This window comes from Adiantum capillus-veneris, chromosome 1, assembly GCF_014529385.1.
Source record: "Adiantum capillus-veneris isolate H3 chromosome 1, ASM1452938v2, whole genome shotgun sequence".
Taxonomy (NCBI): Eukaryota; Viridiplantae; Streptophyta; class Polypodiopsida; order Polypodiales; family Pteridaceae; genus Adiantum; species Adiantum capillus-veneris.
Genome location: NC_140931.1, coordinates 143,278,656 through 143,306,311, shown reverse-complemented (window position 1 = coordinate 143,306,311; position 27,656 = coordinate 143,278,656).

The following is a 27,656-nucleotide window of genomic DNA, read 5'->3' as shown; positions in this document are numbered from 1 at the left end:
TCTATTGTAGTGATGCATGGTTTTTAGGACCCCTTCTGAAGATGCAATAAAGGCACAGTCAGTTGTTGGGGAGATGAGGATACGCTAGTCCAAGGGATCTCGAAAGAGAAGAAAAATCTACTTCACAAGCACCAAAGAGTAAAAAGTGCCATGGACAGAAGATACGTGGGAACGAGCTCTTATGCATTCCTACAACCTATATCTTACAGAATAGCCCATTCTAGGTGTTAATTTCTAGTGAAATTTACACGAGGATGTTCGTGTGGACTCACAGCACAGCATACTCCGTTTTCACTTTTTACCGACAGTAAATATTTTTTACCTACAGTAAATATTTTTCACCTACATGGTAAATACAAATCACTTTTTACCTACAGTAACTTTTTTTTACCCATGGTAAATATTTTTTAGTGCACCATAAGTATTTGGTAGGTAACAATTCACTGTTACTAGAAGCAATGATTGGGCATCAACAATGCAGTTACAGGAGGAGAAAAGGGGAAAATCTTATGGTAAAGGTGAGTCAACAGGGATAAAGACTTTTGAGTTGAAAAGAGACATGCTCATTTTTTCAAAGAACACATGTCAAAAGAAGCCATGGTTGAGGATTTTTTGAGAATTTGATATTCAGGAGGACCCAGCAGGTCCCCCCCTGACATGTGCAGAACCTCCAGTTTCAACAGCCACCTTACCTGCTCTTAAATGCTGGTCAAGGCCTTATCCCCATGTGTCACAATCAGAAAATCCAGCACTTACCCTCCCCTCTCACATCACTCTAGAGAATATCTTGATGGTGACATATCAGGTGACCTCAATCTGTTGACCACCCTAAGCAAAAAATAACCCCAATCAGCGGATTTAAGCATGTTTATCCCTAATCCTAAACCCTCTTAGAAACCTATATAAGGAGGCCTTCTCTCACTCAAAAAAAACACTTCACCCACTTCACCAAGCAACGAAGCTATGACGACATTGCTCACAACGAGGAGCTATGGATGGAGCTCTACTCTCTCTCCCTCTCTCTCTCTCCCTCTAGTATGCTACATTACTAGCCCTAAAACCTAAATAAGGAGTCTTTTCTCATGCTCCATGGCCACCATCCTCGCCATCATTCTCTAAGGTATTGATGTGTTGCTAGTAGGATCATACCTACTTGCTGGGTTGATTGTTTTTGACAAGGGATTATGCCAACCCTGGCTTGCTTCTCTATATCCTTGTTATGTATGATCAGATGCCATTGTATTGTTATGCTGATGTCTTGTGTATATATATGCTACATAAGGTCCCTAAGGTTCATTTCTATGTGTTTTGCCATATGTTTTGATGCCATCATAATGCCAGAAGTCTCACTTGCCTATGTGCACTATGTGTGAGGTCCCTAAACCTCTTAATTTAGGGTGGTGCCCCCTTTGTTTTGTTCTTTGCTTGTTTGCATGAGGCGTGGTTTTTGGAGTGTGCACGAGTACAGAGGCCACCCGATTGCACTGCTCTATTTCCCGCTATCATTTTGGTGCCCCCACGGAGGAGGGCTACACAGACCTTCAGTCCACAAGCAATGAAAATGTGCAATCTACAACATGGACGAATGGCGTGAGGAGTTTGCAAATTGGAGAACAGAAGAGGAGGAGGCTTTAGAGGCCTTAAAAGCTTTCATTGAGGTCTTGTTACCAGGTTGCAGTGTCATTGAAATTCAAGAAGTAAGTTCTTCTACATGCCTTATTCGTGATCGTCACCAACGAAGGAGAGTAAGAAGAAGAGCTTGATATACCTCTCCTCTCAACCTATGAGTGCTCCAGAAACCTCCAACGCACACGAGCTTGAAATATTCTACATCAACATACACGAAGGTACTCTGACACACATTAAGGGAAGAGAAAGCATCACCAGACCTCTCTTTCCTGAGGAGCCGACTAAGAGGAGGGAGATCACCTCTACACCTAAGTGGCCCAAGGCCGCAGCGCGTGCTCAAGCGTAAGGTAACATTTGGCTTAATCTCATTAATAAGGGATTACATGACCACTACAGGCAAGAAAAAAGCTGGTGAGCAACCAACTTCAACCTCCAACTTGCAACCACGACTCTCACCCCTAAATCCTCCTGAAGCAAAGAGGCGAAGGCTTGCCTACAAGATTGCCGCCCGTCTGCGAGTGCTCCCAGTGCACTTTGTGAATCCAAACACCACCAATCCCAAGCCAACCTCCTGTCCGCATGAAGATCACTTTGGATATTGTCCAAAGTGCTTGGAGACCGGGTGAAAAGCCTCCCTGTCCTACCTTTGCCGCTAATTTTCAAGAAGTTATCTCAATCTAAGGAAACTATCTTAGTTGATGATGTGCTGCACATTAATGGTGTCACTTTCATTCGTCATGATGATTATGGTAATAGCATCCAATTGTTGCTTGCTAAAAGGCTCAGCATTGTACAAAGTGTTGCCATCACGCCTTACGTCTTCAGAGATGCATCAGGAAGAGTCGAAGTGATCCGAGGTGCTGACCTTTTGTGGCTGATCAGGCTCATTGGTCCCAAGGTGGTGCAACTAAGCTAGGCTCTTGTGTGTAAGTATGGATGCCAATAATGAGAATGATGATCCCCGCATGTTTCCTTTCCATTTTGTGCGTCATATCCGTGTGAATATTTGTATTGATAGAAAAATCTTTTATCAGCAAAGAATAGCCCTGTTGTTTGGAGCCAAGAGACTTGGGGAAATCTTGCGCTCTCCTCATCCTGTCATTCTACCCTTACTAGACTATTACCATTCCTTTGATGTGTCGACCTTCATCCTATTTTGAGCTAAGTTGTGCTAAAGCTCCAAATTGTAATTACCATACTCTATTTTAAAATAACTTGGAGCTGTTTGTGTAATTGTTTACTCTCTCACTTATGGCCTTCCCTAATTTTTATGGTAAGCCTGGGGAGGTTGCTCCACACTTTTTGGATAATTTGGAAATGGCCTTTCTGGTATTGGGAAGGGATGACGAAGCTACTAAGTTAAGGGCCTTTCCTTTGGTCTTGAGGGAAGGTGCAAAATTATGGTATCAAACTTTGGCACCTGAAGAAAGAAGAGACTAGGAGTCCTTAAAGATGGCCTTCATCGAAGAATTTCTCCGCCATGAGCCTCGAGAGGAGATATGGAGACAGCTCTTAGAGCTACGCCAAACATCACCCAATGACTATAGAAGCTATGAAGGAAAGTTTTCCAACCTGTGGGAGAAATGGTGTGCATCACTAGGTGAAGGAGAAAGGGCGCCAGAATGCCTAAAGAAGGACTGTTTCCTGGCAGGGCTTTACCCCATCCTTAGAGAAAAGGTAAAAGGTAAATTCCCAGATACCTTTGATAAAGGTATGACTTATGCAAGGGAGAAGGATAGGAAGTTAAAATTCCAAGCTCAACTACAAGGGGGAATGGAGCCTCCACTGCTAGCTCAACCTACGGCAAGGGTAGTAGCAGGGACAGGAGCAACATACCAAGAGTCCTCTCAACAAGAATTACTTCAACAAATCACCAATCAACTAGAGAGCCTGTCCATCAATCTGGTTCAAGGTGTAAGGGCTCCCCAGCCAGGAAATGAACGAAATAGACAAGAAGGACAAAGGCAAGCACGTGAGTACATTTTCTACAACTGTGGAGAGGTAGGTCACGGCATGTATTATTGCCCCCATCCACGAAGCTATCGAGGAAATGGTAATCAAAGACGGCCTCCTTGCCAGCAAGTCACTCCTCCTCGATCTAGGCCACTAAATGGACAAAATGCACACGTGGCTCCACCAATCCAAATATTGAGACCCCCTCCTCCACCACCACAAGCACCAGCAGAGATCCCTCCACTACCATCGGGAGGGGAGGACAGGGCTGTCTCTGTCATAAGTCTTGACAATGGTAAGGATAAAGGGAAAGACAAAATGGAGGAAGCTGTTGCCATGCCAATAAAGAGAGTTAGGAGACAAAGAACTGATGAAATGGAAGCTTCACAGCCGAATAAAGGGAATGAGGGTTCCTCCCAAGTGATAGGAGACAAGAAAAGGAAGAGTAGGTCAAGGAGGCACATAGGAGTAGAAGACTTTTCACTTGGGGTAGGATCCATACCTTACGACCTGGTAGCAGATGTGAGTAAGCAAGGACCAAAGATTTCATGGCAGCAACTCCTCCACCTTTCCCCAAAGATGCGTTGAACCTGGTCTAAGATGGTCAGCACCAGGAGGGCTAAGGCAAAGTCAGTTGGGTCTATTAGTGCAAGAGGCATGAAGGATATCGTGCCAGTCATTGATGCAGAGATTAAGAGTCAGCGAGTCTCCAATGTGTACGTAGATGGTGGAGCCGAGATTTGTGTTATGACAGAGAAATTAATGCACAGGTTGGGTTTGGAAGTAAACGAGCAAACTTCCTTACAAGCTAAGATGGAAAATAATGTAAGGGTGGCTTGTGTGGGAAAGGTTAATGGAGTGAAGGTTTCAACTTTTGGTGTGGCAATCTCAATTGATGCTTATGTGATCCCAACTAAGGGGGAGGGCTATCCGCTAATCCTTGGAAGACCTTAGATTATGGCTATGAAAGCTAGGCAAGATTGGGAGACAGGTTCCCTTGAGTTGCAACCAAATCATAAGGTAGGTGGCAAGCAACAAAAAATTGTGTATGACATGAAGCAGGGTAGACAACAAGACCTAGAGATGGAGACTTCTATGGATGAATGGAGCACAAGCATGCTCTTCATCTGAGGATGAGTCATCTGAGGAGGATGCTAGCTCTTTGGAAGTCATGGGTATAATACTGCGAAACCCAGAAGGAGAAGGTGGTCAAGACTCTCTAAACAAGGAAGAAGCCACAGGCTTAGAGGAGATGCTAGCTAAGGACCTACTAGAAGAAGAGAGAGAACCCTATTTGCAGGTAATAAAGAATCATGCTGGCCTCTTTATAACTGATTATGAGCACATTAAAGGAGTGACGGTAACCCAACACCATATCCAATTAAAGGAAGGTGCCAAACCAGTGGTGCAAAGGCTAAGGAGATTAGGGTTAGTGCAACAAGATGCACTCTTAAAAGAAGTAAAAAGATTACTCAAGGCAGGATTTATCTACCCACTGGAAGATTCTGAGTGGGTGTCTCCAGTTGTGGTAGCACCAAAGAAAAATGGGAAGTGGAGGGTATGTGTGGATTACAAGCCTCTAAACGCAGCCACAAAAAGGGACCATTTTCCTTTGCCTTTTCAAGATGAAATACTAAATGAAGTGGCTGGTCATGAAAGGTACACACTGTGTGATGGGTACTCAGGCTACTTCCAAATTAGAATTGCAGATGAAGACCAAAGAAAGACTACCTTCATAACACCTTGGGGGTGTTTTGCTTATAGAGTTATGCCTTTTGGTTTAACTAATTCCCCAGCTACTTTCCAGAGGTTTATGAACTTGGTGTTTCAACCTTACTTTGGTAAGTCCATACGAGTCTTCATTGATGATTTTTGCATTTACAGCTCTAGGGAAGTACATCTGTCCAAGGTTGATGAAGGTTTCACCCGTCTGGCCCAATTGGGTGGGCAATTGAATAAAGACAAGTGCCACATAGGTGAGAGCAAGGTCACTCTGTTGAGAGAGAAGGAGAGAACACAGAAGTAGAACCCCAAAGTGTGTAGAATACACACATGAGATGATGTATATTTAGAGGGGACCTGGGTGCCATATATATAGAGAAGCCATATATTGAGTAGCTTCACATATAAGCTCAACACCCCCGCTCAAATAAGGGTCCTTAACTGTGGATGAAAAAACCCTTGGGGGATCAAGGGAAAAACCCACAGCTCTATATACACCCACCGTTATATTATAAAAATCATTGAATATACAAATGTTTATGAGGAGCTACATCACTCCTTTTACAATGAATGTTTTATGAGGAGTTACATTACTCCTATCGAATACAATAATGAATACAAAGGTTCAATAAAGAGGTGTAAAAGCTATCGATTAGCTTGTAATCAAAAGTGTCTCCGTGAATCTGCTGTGTAGCTTGTCATCAATATCGCATCACCAAACATGTCTTCATGTTGTCATCAATATGGCATCACCAAACATATCTTCATAAATCTTTTATTGTCACCAAGTTTGTCTTCATAAAATCAATTCTTTGATCAATCCTACATAGATCATAGACTCCAAAAAAAACATGTCATGAAAATTATTAGCATCGTTAATGAAATAATTACGTTCACAATGCCATAAGAGATGGTTCGTGACGCCACTCTTTTGACGACATATATACGCACGACAACATATGGTACATAAAGTATAAACGTAAAAGTACAAAATGTGTGATTACGTGATACAAATGATATGTGTATATACTACATAAAACAACATTTATCAATGTAGTGATCAATGAATACCATCAAAGTATTAACAAAATATCATCATTATGTCAATAAAAATGAATAAATGATCATGGTATCAACGAAAAGCATCATGATATCACCGAGAATAATCATTGTATCAACGAAACAACATCATGGAATCACCGAGAATAACCATGGTATCAACGAAATATCATCATGGCATCACCGATAATAACCATGGTATCAACGAAACAACATCATGGTATCACCGAGAATAACCATGGTATCAACAAAACATCATCATGGTATCAATAAAAATCACCATGGAATCAACGAAATATCATCATGGAATCACCGAGAATAACCATGGTATCAACGAAATATCATCATGGCACCACCGAGAATAACCATGGTATCAATGACATATCATCATGGTATCAACGAAAATCACCATGACCAAAGTATTAACAAAACATTATCATGGTACCATCAAAATCACTATGGTATCAATGAGAAATTATCAATAAAACGACGTAAACTATATCTCTAAAAGAATAATTATACGAGAATCAATGAACGAGTATATCATATAACAAAAGATCATGTACACACAGTAGCTCGATAGAATTTGGACGATCATCAACGGCTCGACTGAATCGGAACGATGTGTAACTGGCTTCTGCAGCAAAGTTACGTCAGTAACAAATATATGATTGATGAAGAAAAATATAATTGAGAAGTTTTCAATTATGAGAAAAATCAAAAGCAAAAAGTAAAATTTTGATTTTCAAACATATTCGCAGTCTGAGACGATAACCCAAAATTGGTGCAGAATTTAGAGAAACTTTCTTCTGCAAAGTTATAGACCACATCGATTCCAATCCCCATCGCGGGTAGTTTCTTCTGCAAAGTTGTAGAACACATTGATTCCGGTCTCTCACGCGGGTAGTTTCTGCAAAATTGTTTTCAATAAGCACAAAAATCGTTTTTTTTTTTTTTTTTTTGAACCCCAAAGTGTGTAGAATACACACATGAGATGATGTATATATAGAGGGGACCTGGGTGCCATATATAGAGAAGCCATATATTGAGTAGCTTCACATATAAGCTCAACACACTCTACTAGGCCATGTTGTGTCTCAAGATGGTATTGAGGCTGACCCTGAAAAGGTAAAGACATTGTTAACTTTACCTACTCCTTCAAACGTGAAGCAACTAGTCTCCTTCATTCAAAAGGTTCGCTACATGGGACGATTCATACATCTCCTTTCTAAGGCAATCTATTATTTGCAGCAGCTCACTAAACACACTACATTGACATAGAGTGAGGAGGGTGAAAGGTGCTTTCAAGAAGTTAAAACCATTTTGAGCTCATTGCCTGTCGTCCTACAACCCACATGGGGTGAATTATTCTATGTAAATCCTAGTGTAGGTCCAGAAGCTCTAGGAGCTGTCTTGATGCAAAAAGACCCAAAGACATCTCTCATGAGACCTGTCTACTTCTCTAGTAGAGTGATGACAGCTGCTGAAAAGGGTTTCAACGCAACTGAGCAATTGGTGCTAGCTCTTAAGTTTGCAGTGGAGAAGTTTCGGGCTTACTTACTTCCGAGACAATTTGTGGTGATCACAACTGAGGAGGTTTTTCCATATGCCCTACAACACATGGAATTGTCTCAAAGAATAGCAAAGTGGGTGGTGCAGCTTCAAGAGTTTGACTACACACTACAAGTAGAGGATTCCACCCGTGCTTGTTTGGCAGATGTCCTCACACAAAGGTGTTATGAGAAGGCCAAGAAAGATGCACCTAGTAAGGTACCGCCTATCCCGGAGCCTGAAGTTCTACTGGGAGCACACAGTCTGTATTTTGATGGGGCTTACAAGAGGACCAAAGACAAGGCATCAGCAGGCATAGTAATATTAGGTCCAGAGAAGGAGAAGATCTTTACAAAAGGGTTTCATCTGAAAGAGGTTCATTCTAACAATGAGGCAGAGTACCATGCCCTTGTTTTAGGGTTGCAATGTTGTCTTTCTCAGGGCATCACAAAGCTAAATGTTTTTGGTGACTCCATGTTGATTTTTAAGCAAATGGTTGGTGTATGGGCCTGTAAAAATGATAAATTGTCTGTTAAGATGAGGGAAGCAAAGGCCTTGTTGAAGGGTTTTAAAGAAGTTCGAGTGCAATTTGTACCTAGAGATCAAAATCGAGAAGCAGATGCCTTAGCAGGTGAAGAACTACAAACTCTCATAGTAGGTGCTATCCTTGTGAAAAGTCCTTTATACCAGGGAAAGGAGGAGCTGCATGATTTACTTTACTTTCTTGAGCATTGTGAAGCACCTTCTGGTATGAGTAAAAGTGAACGTAGGTGGTTGGCAAAAAAGGCTACCAGCTATAGCTTAGTGAATGAGGACTTGTATTGTAGAGGGAAAGATGCTGTCTTAAGGAGAGTTTCTGCATCCCAAGAGATAAAGGATATTTTGTTTAGTTTTCATGAAGGTGTGTGTGGTGGCCACTTTGCACAAGAGATTACTAGCAAAAAGATTTTACAAGCAGGGTTCACGTGGCCAAGCCTCCATCGAGATGTACAACATTGGTGCCGCACATGTGAGGTTTGCCAAAAAGCTGGACCAAGGCTGATTTAGTCGGGCAATTGATGAGCAAGTTAAAAATCAAGCGCAGACACTCTACACCATACTACCCTCAGTGCAATGGTCTTGTGGAAAAGGTAAATGGTCTTATATGTAAAATCATCACTAAGCAAGTGCATTTACATCCTAAGGCATGGGACAAACACCTAGATGCAGCACTTTGGGCCTACAAAACATCCTTTAAAACATCCTTGGGGTATACACCTTTTCACTTGGTTTACGGGCAAGAGGCACTATTGCCTATAGAAGTGGAGCTAGCGAGCCTCCGAGTTCTAAAAGCACATCAAGAGGATAGTCAAGAGAAGCAGGTGGAAGGAAGAATCATCGATTTGGAGAGGTTAGGGCTAGATCGAGAGTAAGCAGTGAAGTACTATGCAGCCCAGGCAGAGAAGAAACGAAAGAAGTTCAATCGCAACCTTGTCAAGAAAGGTATCAAGGAAGGTTCTTTAGTGCTCAGATACGACAATCGCTTTGATCGCAGGAAGGATGGTAAGTTCTTGCTTAAGTGGGAAGGCCCTTTTGTAGTGATACAGAGGTTCTCAAATGGTAGTTACCAACTAGGTGACCTAGATGGTAAGGTACATCAGACCCCGGTAAATGGTTGGCGATTGAAGGCCTACCAATGTCGTCTTTTACAGCCATATGCTGGTGAAATCAATGCTAAGGATGGTTCAAAGAAGAGCTCATCATATTCGAGCTCCAACTAAGGTAACAATCATGTACATAGTCGTTTCAAAAGAAAAAAAAAAAAAAGGAAAAAAAGAGAAGAAAAAAAGAAAAAAAGAGAATGCTACCAGTGAAAGCGGATATTGACAATGGATGGGGTATGGCTTTCAAGGGTCTAGGATACCAGTTGTTAGTCATGGATGGATACAATTATTCATCAGAAAGGACTAAACAGGGTGCATCAGCCAAGAAAGCAGTAACATGGCAAATTCAATTGGTACCAGGTGGGTAAGTATTCAAGAGAACCCTATTGTAGCACAACCTACAGCTAGAGGCATCAAATACCGCTAGCTTAAGGGGGAGGGCTATATGATGCATGGTTTTTAGGACCCCTTCTGAAGATGCAATAAAGGCACAGTCAGTTGTTGGGGAGATGAGGATACTCTAGTCCAAGGGATCTCGAAAGAGAAGAAAAATCTACTTCACAAGCACCAAAGAGTAAAAAGTGCCATGGACAGAAGATACGTGGGAACGAGCTCTTATGCATGCCTACAACCTATATCTTACAGAATAGCCCATTCTAGGTGTGAATTTCTAGTGAAATTTACACGAGGATGTTCGTGTGGACTCATAGCACAGCATACTCCGTTTTCACTTTTTACCGACAGTAAATATTTTTTACCACAGTAAATATTTTTCACCTACATGGTAAATACAAATCACTTTTTACCTACAGTAACTTTTTTTACCCATGGTAAATATTTTTTAGTGCACCATAAGTATTTGGTAGGTAACAGTTCACTGTTACTAGAAGCAGTGATTGGGCATCAACAATGCAGTTACAGGAGGAGAAAAGGGGAAAATCTTATGGTAAAGGTGAGTCAACAGGGATAAATACTTTTGAGTTGAAAAGAGACATGCTCATTTTTTCAAAGAACACATGTCAAAAGAAGCCATGGTTGAGGATTTTTTGAGAATTTGATATTCAGGAGGACCTAGCAGGTCCCCCCCTGACATGTGCAGAACCTCCAGTTTCAACAGCCACCTTACCTGCTCTTAAATGCTGGTCAAGGCCTTATCCCCATGTGTCACAATCAGAAAAATCAGCACTTACCCTCCCCTCTCACATCACTCTAGAGAATATCTTGATGGTGACATATTAGGTGACCTCAATCTGTTGACCACCCTAAGCAAAAAGTAACCCCAATCAGCGGATTTAAGCATGTTTATCCCTAATCCTAAACCCTCTCAGAAACCTATATAAGGAGGCCTTCTCTCACTTAAAAAAAACACTTCACCCACTTCACCAAGCAACGAAGCTATGACGACATTGCTCACAATGAGGAGCTATGGATGGAGCTCTACTCTCTCTCCCTCTCTCTCTCTCTCCCTTTAGTATGCTACATTACTAGCCCTAAAACCTAAATAAGGAGTCTTCTCTCATGCTCCATGGCCACCATCCTCGCCATCATTCTCTAAGGTATTGATGTGTTGCTAGTAGGATCATACCTACTTGCTGGGTTGATTGTTTTTGACAAGGGATTATGCCATCCTTGGCTTGCTTCTCTATATCCTTGTTATGTATGATCAAATGCCGTTGTATTGTTAAGCTGATGTCTTGTGTATATATATGCTACATAAGGTCCCTAAGATTCGTTTCTATGTGTTTTGCCATATGTTTTGATGCCATCATAATGCCAGAAGTCTCACTTGCCTATGTGCACTATGTGTGAGGTCCCTAAACCTCTTAATTTAGGGTGGTGCCCCATTTGTTTTGTTCTTTGCTTGTTTGCATGAGGCGTGGTTTGTGGAGTGTGCACGAGTACAGAGGCCACCCGATTGCACTGCTCTTTTTCCCACTATCATGTAGCATCTCCTAGGTTAGTGGAAGGTGATATTTCTTGAACTTGCATCCATTGATCCAGCTACACATTTCTTCTCCTTCTAATGTTGCAATCTTGATGGCTCCACTTGGTGATAAATTTTTGATCACAAAGGGTCCCATCCCTCGTCTTTTGAGTGTTTTATCATGTTGTTTTATAGTATACACCAAGATGTAGTTCCATATTTTTAATTCTTTTAATCACACATGTTTGTCAAAGAACTCTGCTTGGCATCTTTTTTGAGCATATATAGATGCTACAACTTGAAGGTGTAGCTCATATATCATTTCTAAATTATCTAATCTTGATGATAATTCATGACCAGTCCACTCTAATTGTAGCTACTCTCAAGTTTGAGATCAAGAACTCGATTGGAAGAATGGAATTAAGACGAGACACGATATTGTATGTTGTCATTCCAATGGACGTCTTATAGGCCACTATGTATGCCCATAAAGCAGAATGTAACTTTTTATCTCAATCCGTTTTTTAATCCGTCACAATTTTTGTCAATACCGTGCAATGTGTTTTATTAGTAGCTTTAGCCTGTCCATTGGCTTCTGGGTGATATGGGACAGACTTATAATGAATAATCATGAATTTGTCAAAAATATTTTCAATAACTTTGTTTATGAAATGCGTACCTCTATCATTGACAATTTCTATGTATAATCCACCCGGGGAGGTCACCTAATAAAAATGTAACCTATCACATGAGTTCAACAGAAGGGTATTTAAAGTTCTTAAAACTTATAGAAATATATATACATGTCACGGGAACAGAATAATAGATATAGACAGCAAAACAGAGGAAGAAATCTTTGTATTGATAGTGTTTGATACAACAGAGGAGCAAAATATATGGGCGCACTCCGTTGTACGGAGCTCGAACCTCCCGACCACCCCCGAGCTTCAATTCGCTTGCATGCAGCGTCTCACTCGCACTCGCACTCGCACTCTCACTCACACTCGCACTCGCACTAGCACTCGCAGAAGAGAGATCGGTGAATCCCCCCAAAACGCACCACCCGTCCTTCTATTCTCCCTTCTCCTCCAAAAGCCTGCGACCTTAGCCGCTTTTCCATTTTTGGCGTGCGGTCGACTCGACTTGCACGCAAATATACCTGCGAAAACAAGGAAAATACGTGATCGCGAAGCGATCCGTAGAGGTTAGATTTTTTTTTCAAAAGGTCATCAAGTTGTATCTTGAGCTCTTTAAGCTCATCGATATTGAACCTGTATGGAGCCCTTGAATAAGGTGTTGCTCCTGGATATACATCTATGGCGTGGTCTACCGCTCTAGGCGGAGGCATACCAGGAAGATCGTCCGGGAACACATCCTTAAATTCATGTAAGAGATCCTCTACAAATTCTGGATTTTTCCCTTTCTGTTTATTCTCAGAATCCTCTTTAATCTCGTTAGAAAACACAAGAAACGTCTCACACCCTTGTCTCACCCCCCTCAAACGTTTCATGGCAGAAATCAGAAGTGATTTAGTATTTCTCTCCTCAGCTTTAATCGCATGACCATCTCTATTTTTAAAAACCAACTCACCCCTCTCACAATCAATCAATGCATGGTTCACAGCCAACCAATCCATTCCCAAAATTACATCCCATTCACCCATGCTAATAACATAAAATTCTCCCGAATGTTTCTCTTTGTTCAGCAAAAAAGGTAAGTTTTGAATATGACCCTGTGTATAATGTTTCTTCCCATTGGCCAATTCTACAGGTCTCCTAATGTGGGAATCAGAATTCAATTTCAAAGTTTGCGCAAGCTTGTTGGACATAAAACAATGCGTACTACCCGAATCAATGAGAAAATTCACAATTTCAGTTCCTATCTTACCCCGAATTCTTATAACGGATTCCCTTAAATGATGAACAGACGTTGTCATACATTTCATAGGAATTTCAGAGCACTTACCTTCCTTGCTTGCTTCCTCAATCGTGGTGTCCATCGCATTCATATTGGCTTCCATTCGTGCAAGACCTGCCTGATCGATCTCCTTATTTGGGCATTCGAACGTCTTGTGACCTTGCTCACCGCAACGAAAACATAACCCAAATCTCCTTGCTCGTTCTAGAAAAGCAGGATCATGTTGCCACCGCAGCGGTTGTCGTCTTCTTTGATTCTGATTTGCATCATTCTGACCCAAATTTTGATTGCGGTTGTTTACAGCATTCTGACCCAAATTTTGATTGCGGTTGTTTACAGCATTCTGATTTGTAGTCTGATTTTGATTGAAATTCTGATTCTGATTTGAAAAATTATTGGGTGGTCTTCTCTGATTATTTGTAAAATTCCTTCGGGGAAACTCAGTGTTTGTCTGAAAAGGCCTATTCTGCATTCTATGCCCGGTAGGTATAATTCTGCTTGGAGTAGGGTTGCGGCTCTCATACTTCACCTTCTTCTCATAATTTTCGGCCTTCGCAATAGCATCCAGAAAATCGGTAGCCCCTGCACCCTTTACTTGATAATACAGATCTTTACGCAGTCCTTCGATAAATTTGTTTGTCAACGCCTCTCCTTCTACTTCCGGTGCATACTTGTGAAGTCGCAAAAACTTCTCCTTATACTCATGTTCAGTAAGACTTGGCTCGTCCTTAGGTTGCTGCTGAAACTTGTAAAACTCCATCTTTTTATCCATCTCATAGTGTGGAGAATAGTACCTTTTATACGCTTGCGTTTTAAATTCCTCCCAAGTGATTGGAGTAACCTTTGTTCGCTGTTTAAGGTATGCTTTCCACCAAAGCTTTGCGGTTTGTCGAAGATGAACAACTACAACCTTTGCTTTTGCCTCTTCAGAGAACTTCTTCAATGCAAAATAATCTTCTAACTCTTCAATCCATGCTTCGAGATCTTCACCAGTTTTCTCGATGCCATTAAACTCGTTAATCTTTGCCTTCTTGAAGACTTGCTGCAAAGCTGCCCTTTCAGAATCTTCATCTGCATCTTCTTCATCACGTTTCCTTCTTCGTCCTCTCCTTTCCTTAGTTTCCGCTTCGCCGTCATTCCGCTCTTTTTCGTGTGGACGACCGCGACGTCCATCACCACCGTTCCCATCATCATCATCTCCATCATCACCACCATCACCACCGCCAGGTGCCCCAGCGCCCACACGTTGATTATTGTTTCCTGGTGGAATAGCATGGTTTCCGTCTTCCTGTTCACCATTAATTTCCACATAGATAGCAGGGTCTCGTGTTGCTTTGCCTTGCAGAGCCTCAGCACGCTCCCGATTTGAAATTTCCAGATCCTCTCGTAGTCGTCGAATTAGGTCTTCTTGCTCCTTTATCTTCTTCTCGTATCCGTCCATGTCCAATATCAACCGCTTGCTCTGATACCAATTGTAACGGGAACAGAATAATAGAGATAGACAGCAAAACAGAGGAAGAAATCTTTGTATTGATAGTGTTTGATACAACAGAGGAGCAAAATATATGGGCGCACTCCGTTGTACGGATCTCGAACCTCCCGACCACCCCTGAGCTTCAATTCGCTTGCATGTAGCGTCTCACTCGCACTCGCACTTGCAGAAGACAGATCGGTGAATCCCCCCAAAACGCACCACCCGTCCTTCTATTCTCCCTTCTCCTCCAAAAGCCTGCGACCTCTTAAAATAGCCGCTTTTCTATTTTTGGCGTTCGGTCGACTCGACTTGTGCGCCAATATACCTGCGAGAACAAGGTAAAAACGTGATCGCGAAGCGATCCGTAGAGGTCCACAAATTTTTCAGTTGTCTTCAACTGAACATAACTCCCAAACGGAGCCAAAACAGCCCAAGTCCGTCTCACACAATCTTGTTGCCCTCGCTGCGCTCTTCGACGGCTATGTGATGGAAAATTTCCATAGCCTGCTCTGATTTGCTGAAAATCAACCTGTAAAACAGCATTTTCTACAAAAACGATGCAAAAACAGCAAATCCAACTTTTTTCTTAGTCTTTGGCCCTCAACGAGCATCAAAACATCAAAATCTCTAAAGACTCAAAGAACCAAAGTTGTTCCTTATAACGCAGGCTTCAATCGCTTCATACATCACTTTTTCAAAATCCCACGTTAACACCTTCAAAAATGCCCCAGAAAGTGCCTTCCGGATCAAAAAAATTTATCGGAGGAAAACAATCCACACATCCTTCTACACAGTGGACTAACTTTAAAACGACCAAAACTTCCTAGAAAACAAAATTTATTACTAAAACACCTCAAAATCAAGTCTTGTTACAATACACAAGGGCATTATCTTTTCAAAATTGAAAAAAACTTACATATTTTAAAAGAAAAGGGTACATTATATTCGTAGCAAAATTCACAGATAAGGGGTTTTACAAACCATGTCTTGAACGCATGTAATATGGTAGTTTTACACATAGTTAACCCCCCAAGGTAATCCATATCGTAGAAAGACATTTTCATATAGAAATTGTCTAGTGGTTTTGACGGAATATTCTTTTTGTGTGGTTTTTGCTTTAGTCCATTTTGTGAGATAGTATGTGGCGATGATGATATATTGGGCATGGGATTTATAACCGGGTGGTGAGATTGGTCCGACAAAATCTAAGCCCCGCTTAGAAAATACCCTTGCTTCCATCATCAGCAGTAGTGGCATCTCATCTCTCTATATAGGTACCTTAGTATGCTAAGAATCATCACATTGCTTAACATATTCTTCCACATCCATGTGCAAGGTAGGCCACCATTTTCCCATAGTTAAGAGAATCTTAATTGTTTTATCTCTTGATAAATGGGCTCCGCTAATTTCTCCTTGTGGTTGCTCTAAGATAGGCACATATTCATTTTCTGTGCACACCAAGATTTAGAGAGGTTCGCATGAAAATATATATTTATATGATAAAAATTATTTATAATTTAAGAGAATCATGGTAATGGTAAGTCAATGTACATAACATTCTTAGGTAAATAACGCATACCTAGGTAAAATTATTTAAATAAATACCAAAATAATTATAAATATTTTTGTGCCTCAAACAAGTGTTTATTCTATAGTTCTTCTTCACCTTGTCTTTAACTATTGACACAAACTAAACTACAAGACTTACATGACGATATAGCTTCATGGTGATGTTCTTGCAAATCCTCTGTTAGAGTGCAACTCAAGTAGTGATATTTAAGTCGATACCCATTCACCTTCTTAGAGTGTTCCTTTCCATCCAAATCCATAAGCTTATAGTAGCTTGAGTTGAAGGCTTGCTTCACACTGAATGTACGAACCTTGCCATCTAGATTCAAACTTGGCATCAAAACAATTATCAGTCATACATTAGCACAAGATCTCGATCCTTGATACCTTTGTCCTTGAGTTTCTTGTCAAGCTTCTCCTTTACTTGTGTAGATTTCCTCTTGTAGTACTCATAAACCACCTCTCTCTTCCACTCAAGCTCAATTACGGTACGAAGTCAATCCATCCATGCTTCTTGATTATATTCTACTTCTTTGCCATGAAGTTGCATTGTTGGAATGTTGAGCTTGATAGGTTCCAAAGCCCCACGACCATAAACCAAGTGAAATGGAGTGAACTCTATGGCCTCCTTGTATGTGGTTCAATATGCCCACAATGCTCCATCTGATAAGTCATCCCACAACTTTGTCTTATTTTTCACCATCTTTCTAATGTTTCCTACAATGACACCATTATTGTTTTTTACCAAACCATTTGATTGGGGATAGTAGGGTATATTATGACTATGTAGAATGTGAAGTTCTTCACAGGCTTTTATGGGCAATCCCTTTCTAAACCCTAGTCCATTATCAGAAACAATCTCCAAAGGTGTGCCAAACCTACAACAAATGTTAGTGTAGAAAACTTTTGTCAATATCCTCTCATTTACCTTTGCCACACTTTGTGCCACTACAAGAGGTTGTGTGCTCTTGTGACGCTGTTAGCGACGGAAATACATTGGGTTTTTATAACCCCCGGCGTCGCTAAAACCCTCGCTAATAGCGTCGCTACGAGAGCGTCGCTATAAGCGTTGCTATATAGAGACTCTCATAGCGACGGTTATAGCGACGTTTACACTGAAGACTATAGCGACACTCATAGCGACGCTACAGAGCCATAAATAGCGACGGTTATAGCGACGCCCGAGAGAAATTTTTTTTGGTGGCAGGGCATTGAATGCCCTGCCACCCATCAACCATATTGTACTTGATTCACTTTTTAAAAAAAGTGCAAGGGTAGATAATAGACCCAAAATAGTCACCCACAAGACGCATTGTTTGCAAAATTGACAATTGTACACATCATAGGCAAAATGAATTGATTGGCAAATGTGATAATGACAATTGTACAACATCATAGGCATAAAGAATTGATTGGCAAAAGGAACTGCGGTGACAAATGTAATAATATACATGGTTCAAAAAGACGTATAAAATCCGTCTCATGATACATAAGCTATGAGAAACCCTAAACTAATGCTATCTAGCTACGGCTAAACTGACGTCGTCTAATCAGACGTCTCATCGTGTCCAAGCGGCGTATCTGTCGGATTCTGCAAAAAAAGACAATAAGACAGCTTTCAGTAAGTATAAACATATAACGACATTTATAAAACAATACAAAAAATAAAAAAGAGTAAACCCTAATACTAACCATGCCGCCGCGAGAACGGAGAATGTCCATCAGGGCGTTTAAGCCCTTCCTGCCTGCGTACTCGCGCTCGTACGGTGTGGGATCACGTCCTGTCATCGACCACTGTCAAAACATACAAAGATTTCATTATGTTAGAATTAAAAAACTCATAAACCCTAAACTATCGAACATAAAGAGCAATGTGAAAACACTTACAAAATCGGCCTCAAATGATGCCCATCCACCGCTCCCGAAGTGGTGCGAGCTCCCTGCCTCTACTCGCGCTCTGGCTGCATCCTTTTGTTGCTTCCACTTGTCCGGATTCTCGCGCGCTGCTTTCTTCGCATTCTTCCAATCTTCTTTGGCCAGCCAATCTGGCCTGTTCCACCCATTCTTGATTGCTTTTTGCACTTCGGAACGCTTGTGTTTGCAGTATTCGCGCATTCGAATCTTCATCAGGTCTTCATTGACGCGCTGATCCCGTGTTGGAATGGGAAACTCATCATGAAGTATGCTGATGACTCTGTTTTTTAAATCACTTGGTACTTCACTCCATTTGTTTAGTATGTAGTGTCTAAACACTTGAGAGCAAAGACCACGCATGCGCGAGATCACCTTCTTGCCGTCATCATCCATGATGATGCCGCCGCTGAAGTCGATGCAGTAAGACAAGCCCTCTGGCCGGTGACGCGTGAACCTGGGTGTCCCGGCAGGGGTCTCTAGCGGCGTGTCGATGGGGGTACGGACGTCAGGTGTCTCCACCGGCGTCTGGGCCCCGAAGCGAGGAGTGTCGAGTGGGGTGGCTCCTGGCGGAGTAGGTAGAGGTGTGTAGCTTCTAGGAACAGTCAGCCGTGCAAAACCTGGCGTAGATGGCGATGCTGTGGCTGGTGTGGGGGCGGGCAAAGAAGGGGAGGGTAAAGAGCCTCGTCGAACACGAGGCGGTGTGGAGGCATCGGTGGCGGAATCCCCACAACAACCGCCACCGCCACCACTAGAGCGCCGGTGTCTAGACGAGTGTGAAGCTCGTCTCGTCGACGCCGAAGCTTCGGAGCACGCCGAATGCTCCGAAAGAGAGGGAGATGCGGATGGAGTAGGAACACGCGATGATGCGCCAGAGCGATGACGCTCCACGTACCACTGTCTCTGCTGCGGTGACAAAGAAGAAAGAAACTCTTCATCATCCATACCTGCATTAAACACACGAATATTTAAACTTAATATTGAATGAATAGAGTAGACAATGATGCAAAGACCATTAAATACAATGACGTAATGACGCATATAAATACAATGACGCAATGAATTGAGTGATAGAAGAGGCAAGTCGAAAACTCAGAATTTTCAATCAAAAGATGTGAGCGAGAGTAGAAAAGAGCGTTATACACCATGGAAGGTACTTAGAGAGCCAGAACTTTTACAACACGGAGCAAAATTGTTTAAATACAATATTTGTGGCTTTAAGAGATCTCTCTCTCATCCTCGCATAACTCAGCATAACTTCCTATATCTATATAGAGCTCTCCGTTTAAACACATATCCTCTGTTTCATTTTGTAGCTCCTCTGCATGCACCCCATATAGAGTAGTAGCATCTTGATGCTCGTCTGGCACCACCGCAGCGGCTTCCGATTGAGCATCTTCTCTGATCTCCTCCATTGATGTCGTTGTGATTGGCACATGGTAGCCTTCATACGTCCTTGCACTACGAGGGGCTACCTCTATGACCTACCACCAGTTTGATGTAGACTTTGTAGGATGAAATATTACCTGCCAGAGCCACATAACTTACATGAGAGCTTTCAAGCACATAACTTGTAAAAGGGGGATGTTAACTATTTACATACTTACTTGTTCACAATGCTCGGGTAGTACGAAAGTGTCTCTTAGGTCAGTCCATTTCTTAGTAGAATCCACCTCATGAAAACCAGACTCTCCTATACGCACAGTAGCGTTGCGACCCTCCATGATTATCTTGAACCATTGCACGTCGAACAAGTCGACAAAAAATCCTCTGTAATCGATCCTCAAAATCTCTTGCAGCGTGCCGAAGTAAGTGAGTTCCGCCACCACAGGATCTGCATCAGAGGAACGTCGTCGACTAGACTGTTCAAATTTTGCCATGATTCCACAATCTTGAGTAAAACGCTTTTTGTCGATTCGTTCCACCCTAAAATGTCGACCTTTACACCATGCTGCTGTGTATGACTTATACTACAACGAACAAAGATTATGAGTGGCCGTTCAAACGTTTATAAATAAAGTCACTTGCTAGTCGTACATTGCAAACTTACCTTGGTCGCGCAACCCCGAGAGTACTCCCACTCTTCCTCAGTCACTTCGTCACCGCATTGTTGTGCGCTTTTCAATTGGTTGTGCAACCATATTAAGCTCATGAAGGTTGGTAGGCTCTCCAGAACCGCTGGATAGTGCATCGGTGGTCGTCTTCCCCGTCTCCACTCGATTCGTGCCCTTTGTCACTCTTGCTTTGCATCCTCATATTGTGAAATCCACTTTTGCATCACTGGATTGTGAAGCATGCAAAATCGGTTGATTTTAGCCTCTAGATCTTCCGTCATCTTCTTCTCAACACCGAGATTGCACATGACAATCCCAGATATGCGCTCATCATCTATGGTTTGCCATAGCGTGTCCCGGGCTTTATCAAATCCGTCTAGCCACTCTCCAATGTACACTAGGGACTCTGATACCAACCAACCTTCTGCCATGCTACCCTCCGGACGTGCCTTTTGACGCACATATACCTTAAGCACACCATCCGAAGATTTATTCTCCTCATGCCATGATGCTAGGGCGGCCATGGACTTACATTCGAAGAAATGCTTGATGCGAGGAAGCAGAGGGAAATGTCGCAAAACCTTTTGTGGAATTTTTGTCCCGTGGAGATCTACTCGATATCTTTCGGAATCACATTTCGGACACTTCTCCATGTCTATGTATTCCCCTCTGAAAAGAATGCAGTCATTAGGACAAGCGTGGATAGAATTGTAATCCATCCCAAGTTTTGCAAAATCTTTCTTGCTTCATCTCGGGAATCTGGCATCACATTGTCAGCTGGTAGTATGTGCTCTTTCAGCAATCTACACAACATAAAAATATGATACAGTCGTGTAAAAATCTATCAGATCATTATACATTTAGAGTTTTATTAAAGTAAACTAATTGTAATAGATCACCTGAAAAGCGCTGTGACGCTAGTGTCACTCCATCCAAACTTTGTCTGCATGTTGAGAAGAACCAGGAGTGCTTTCAATCTAGACATACGTCCTCCATTATACAATGGCGTATCGGCTTCACTTTTCATATCATCATAGATAAGCCTTTCTGAATCCCTGATCGTCTCGATCATTTCATCAATCTCGGGCTCAAACATTGCCTCGTTGGGAATGTGCTCTGCATGATCATCCCCCGAGCTGTCAGAGGCTACATCTTGTGGCCTCACATATGCTGCTTGACCAAAGCGCCTGCGATCACGTCTATTGGGTTGCAAGATTGTTGCTTGTTGGCCAGCGTTAGAGTCCGACGAGTTATAATTGGCAACAACTCGATCTATAATAGATGGATCGAACTCGCCAAATTCGCGAACGTGCTGCAAAGAAACACGTCTTGTCCGTCGCACAGCATGCTTGCATTGATTACAAGGACATAAGACCCTCGTTGAGAGATAGGTGTTTCGGTTGGACGGTCCCACATCCTCGTCACTACTCATAATGAGGATAAAAATCTTAGAACCTGGACAACAAATTTAATATTCTATTGGCATTCTTCGTCTTATCTCTCTCTCTCTCTCTCTCTCTCTCTCTCTCTCTCTCTCTCTGTCTCTCTGTCTCTCTCTCACTCTCTTTACCTCACATTCTCTAGTCATGTCCAATCCCCGCACACCTCGGTCTAGAGGTGCACGGAGATCAGAACCACCAGGTTATAATCTCGTCTTTATTGGTCAATACCTATATTTGTGGGTACAAGAAATCTACACACCCACGTCTACATGATACTGCATGTAGTGGACAAAACCCCTTCGCCTCTTCTCTAGCTGTAGCACTTCACAGCATCTTAACATCTTTTCACAGTAGATCTTTTCACTGTTCGTCTAACTCTAAACCCTAAACCGTAAGTAATTCTTGCGTGAACTCGATCTAACGTAAATAAGCGTAAATCTAAATAAACGTAAATTTAACTAAAAATAAACCTAAATCTAATTTAACGTAAGTCTACATCTAACCTAATCTTTAACGTCTTTTGGGATAGTTTCCTACGACGTTAAAACTCTCTTCTTCTTGTGTGTGTGTGTGTGTGTGTGTGGGTAAACCTAAATAAACCTAAGTCTAATCTAATATAACATAAATCTAAATCTAACGTAAATTATGTTATATTAAAAACAAAGAACTAAACTAACAGGGACTATAAGAACCTTAAAACTGATTTAACACATAATTTTTCACATAACTCGGCAAGAGTTGGCATTCTCATCACTAAAGATGTGAGAGTTAACTTCCGGCGGTGACGCTGCCTCATCTCCATCCACATCTGACGACAGCAATTGGCCCTTTAGACCGTTCTTGCTCTTGTTATTAACTTTGAAGTTGCTGTTGAATGACTAGAGGTTGTCTAGATGGTCATTGTGTCGGGGATGTAGTGACTCTTGCCGCCCTGAAGATCCGCCTTCTTCCCTATCTTCTGAAGACATTTCACCAGTACTTTTGGATCGACGGAGCCCACCATGAGTGAAGGCAGTGAGGCGGTCCGGGGCGGGCAACAAGAGAGGCGACCTCTAGACACCCCTCAAGGCTCCCGTGCTGCTCAATTGGGGCTGGGGCAACCACAAGCACAACACAACAACAAACCCACAGCCAAACCCAAACAAGATAGGGGCACCACCTAGTTATGGTATGCGAACTAGGACGCAAGAGAGATTTTGGCACAACCAAGAAGATGCACCACACAAAACACACAAACAACCTCACACCAAGACACACACAAACTGGACCAAAGAGAGCTAGAGCAAAGGGAAGAGAGAGAGAAAAGGATCTTGGGTAATACCTTATTTGTGACTTGAAAATGAAGATGGTCTGTTATGATGCTATCGTAGAACTTGTATAAAACTCACTCAATGCTTAGTGATTGCTAAACATTGCCAAAACACACACACTGTCTTAGGGTGTGGGAGACCTCTCACCACAATACCCTCTTACAATGGACAAAAAATGGCAATGAAAAAACACACTAAAACACTTTCTAAATCAAGATCAACCGATAAAAACTCAAAATACACAAGTCACCTTGAATTCACCGAACCGTATTGCACAAATGGAAGGATGAAGATTTGAACGTCGAATCACGCCTTTGATGCACCAAACCTCAATTTATTGATGATGAAGGAGCATATACAATAGTGGTTTTGAGATTTGTGGAACTCACGCTCTCTCACTTACAATGTGTAGCTTGAAGGCTTCTCTCACACCAAGAGTGAAGCTCACAAGTGGTTGCTACACCTAAGTCTCTCCTCACGCATAGAGTGTTGGGGTGCTATGTGAGATATTGGAGGTTGGTTTACAAGAAGGAGAGGGGCCTATTTATAGGTTGGAGACCCCATATTAAGATTATTGGAAATCCTAATTTACAAGCTAACAAATCAGGATTATGATTTTTTTGAATATCAAAACATTGCGGGCCTTCTTTGTCTGCTTGAGTCATGGGTGTGGGCTCAAAAGAGAGCATTATTGATGGTAGATAAGGTGAAAGTAAGTTTTAAGGAAGGGGAGAGAGAGACAGAGAGAGAGAGAGAGAGAGAGTTACTATACATGTCTTGAGGTGAGGTCTCTTTTATGGTTAGGTCAATGCTATTTTGTGTTAGTATGTTAGTCGTTAGTAATCACTAGAAAGTTAATGTTACATTTACAATGGGAAAAGTGAGTTGATTTGATGAAGGAAGAGGGGTGAATTAAAAGAGAATCATTGAGATGGTGAAGCTTTGAAGAAGCTTGAACTCACCCTTGTGTAGATTGTGGAAAAAATGACCGCTGGTCTTCTTCTTCTTCTTCGCTTCTTTACGCCGCCGCCACGGTTGACCACCACGATGAAAAGAGGATTTGTTGATGAAAAATCCTCAATTTGCAGAAGTTATCATGGTTAAGATGCTGAATTTTAGATATTTTAGAAGAGGTAAATGAAATTGTAACATAGAAGCAATAGAGAGAGACATGGAGAGGGTGTATGTATGTAGAGGTTCATAAAAGAACTATAGGGATGAGAGAGAAGGGTAATGGTGAAGAGGGTGGGAGAAGCCATGGAAATTGCAGGTTTGAGTGAGGGAAGGAGAGGGAGGGATGTGTAAGAGTGAGTAGGTGTGTGGAAGGGTGAGAGAAGACTAAGGGCTACTTGTGAGAAAAGTGGGCAGACTGGGGTCCACTCAAAAAATCATAGCTCACCGCTGGTAGCTCCAAAAATCATGAAAACATTTGAGGTGATTATTCAGAGCGTGGGCTACATTTTCTCTTTTGACCACCGCTCCAAATTCAGAGTGGAGATAGGTGCCAAAATTCTCACCAAAAAGCCTGTTTTTTATGCCTGCAAAAGTCTTTTAGTGGCCCCCTTCTTTGTTGAATTTGTACAATGCATCCAAGAGTGAGCCCCTCCTTTGTCATATTATAATACAAAGCATTCAAGTTGCCCTTGACCCATGCATGGAGGAGGATTATTGGTGAAATAAGAAATATATACATGGTGGGACTAGTGTATGGACTATTCATGGACTTTAGCTCAATGAGCACATGGTGTTAGAATAATAAGTAAAAATAATAATAAAAATATGGAGGAGTTATGGATATGGAAAGATATTGGAATCATATGATATGGTCCCTCCTTGAATTATTTTGGGTGAAAGAGGAAAAGGTATGCAAGTAAATAATATAATAAACGTAACTAATGAGTAGAAATCAATTTTTTGTTTTCACGAGGATGAGGGTGAAAATGTGGGAGTGATTTGTATAAAGGAAAAAAATGAGGTTAGAATATGTACATATTGGCAAAAAATATACTTATGGTGTAAGAGGATGAAAGAAGGTGTACATAGGTTTAATAAAACACACACCTAAGTAGAAATGTTTAAATAAAATACCAAAATAATTATAAAAAATCCCTATATTTAGGCCATATATACAATGAAATATTTACACACAAAGAGGCCATAATATACTTTTATTTTTTATTTTTTTTATTTTTTTTGGCTCACCTAGCCCAGTGACTAGCTAGCTGAGGGTTTTTAAGAAGATATGGGAAAAGCCCCCTAACTCACACACGCCTATGTACAGTGAAATGGTAGGGATAGCCATAGCGTTTGGGTGAATTTGGTAGGGTGGAGTAATCTAGTATGGCAATTATGGAGAGCCGAAAAACGGCTATCAGCAGCAATACCCTATATTCCATTGAGGGCTTTCTTCACCCGCTTCATGCAGGCATCGCAGTCTATGGAGACCTAAGTCTAATCTAATATAACGTAAATCTAAATCTAGCGTAAATAAACGTAAATCTAGTTAAAAATAAACCTAAATCTAATTTAATGTAAGTCTACATATAACCTAATCTTTAACGTCTTTTAAGATAGTTTCCTACGACGTTATAACTCTCTTCTTCTTGTGTGTGTGCGCGTGAGTGGATGTGTGTGCCAATAAAAAGAGATAAATGGTATAACCTTTCTATCACCCATGCCAAGTATGATAGATTGATTATTCCATTTCCCTCTTGAATAATAGGTCTTGAGTTCAACTCCTCATCGACTAGATCTTTAGGTCTTTTAATTTTAATTAGTTTCCTACGACGTTAAATTAGTTTCTCTCTCTTTCTCTCTCAATGTGTGTGCGTTTTTTTGGATCGTATGCATGTTTTCTCTCTCTTTTCCTCTCTCAATGTGTGCGTTTTTTGTTTATGCATGTTCTCTCTCTCTTTTCCTCTCTCAATGCATGCGTGCGTTTTTTGTTTATGCATGCTCTCTCTCTCTTTTCCTCTCTCAATGTGTGTGTGCATTCTTTGTTTATGTATGTGTGTGTGCGTTTTTGTTTTAGTTTGTACTCTCTCTCTCTCTCTCTCTCTCTCTCTCTCTCTCAAAAACACTATGTGTGTGTGTGTATGTGTGTGTGAGAGAGAGAGAGAGAGGGAGAGAGAAAGAGGGGAAGGGAACATGAGAATGAGGAGAGGGAAGGAGCATACCTGGCTCTCCTTCCTCTCCTCGTGTGTGTGTGTGTGTGTGTGTGTGGAGAAGAAAAAGAGAGAGAGAGAGAGAGAGAGAGAGAGAGAGAGAGAGAGAGAGAGAGGGAGAGCGTTACCTGCTCCTTGCTTGAGGGCGCCGAAAAACTCAAATTTGAGATCTGAGTTTTTGGGCGCGCTCGGTTATTTTTTTAGCCCAGCCGGCATCGCTATGAGCGTCGCTATGAGCATCCCAAATTTACAAAGAAAGTTGCGACGCTCATAGCGACGCCGAGAATTTTTTTTTTGAGCGTCGCTAATATGAATAGCCTCTTGTAGTGTGCCTCCACCCACCTAGTCATATAGTCCACAGCCGCTAGAATGTTGAGCTTGCCATTTCAGTTCTACTAGGTAGTGGACCCATAGCATCCATTTGTAGTCACGATTGCAAAGATATCGCCAGATTAAATTTCCCCGGGGGCTAGTTCCGTGCCAAGTCGATCACCTCAATCGGTATGCCATTTGGTGTTTTTTTTTTAGTTTGACATGATTTGAGAGGTTAGTACTTAGTATATGGGGTCAACAAGAAGTGATTGTGCATCAATCGGAACCCAGGTCAGGAAGATAATGGGAAACAAAATTTGCAATGATATTGCTGCAAGTAAATGCGGTGCAAGTCAATGCTTTGTCAGTGTGCAGCTGCCGAGAGTAATGGATTGGACGATATGCATGTTAAATGAGGTGATTATTACTAAAGCAGAAAATGTTCTTGATGAGCTCTTTGTCCGAAATGTCGTCTCCTAGAGCGTATTGGTTGCGGGAATTACCCAACAAGGTGAGAGAATTCTTGATGAGGTTGTTTGACAACGGCTACTGAAGAAAGATGTCATTATTGGAAATGCTTTAGTCGATATGTATGACAAATGGGGTGTCCTTGACGGAAACAGGCCGCCCACTAGTGCCCACCAAATTGAAGCTCAATGACCGCCCACTTGTAAAGGGAAGAAGGGCCGCCCACTTTGAAAAGTAAAGGGGCTTTAGTGTTTGCACCAAAGAGAAACAGGGAGATGGTGCAAGCAGACATCGAGAGCAGTGCAGAGGAGATGGTGGAGCTGACACGGGCCATGTAAAGTGTCACATGATGTCGAGCAAGAAGGGAAAGATGTCCAGCATACCAAGGTGCACGCTTTGGCACCATGCAGGTCAAATCTCATGGAGATCTAGTTTTGGCCTGCCACATCACCAAGCCGGCTTTCCCATGCCATGTCAGTCACGACGCCGTGACTGCATGGTGGGGGAAAAATTTTTGGGGGGCTAATTTAGGAGGGGCGTCAATAAAGGGAGGG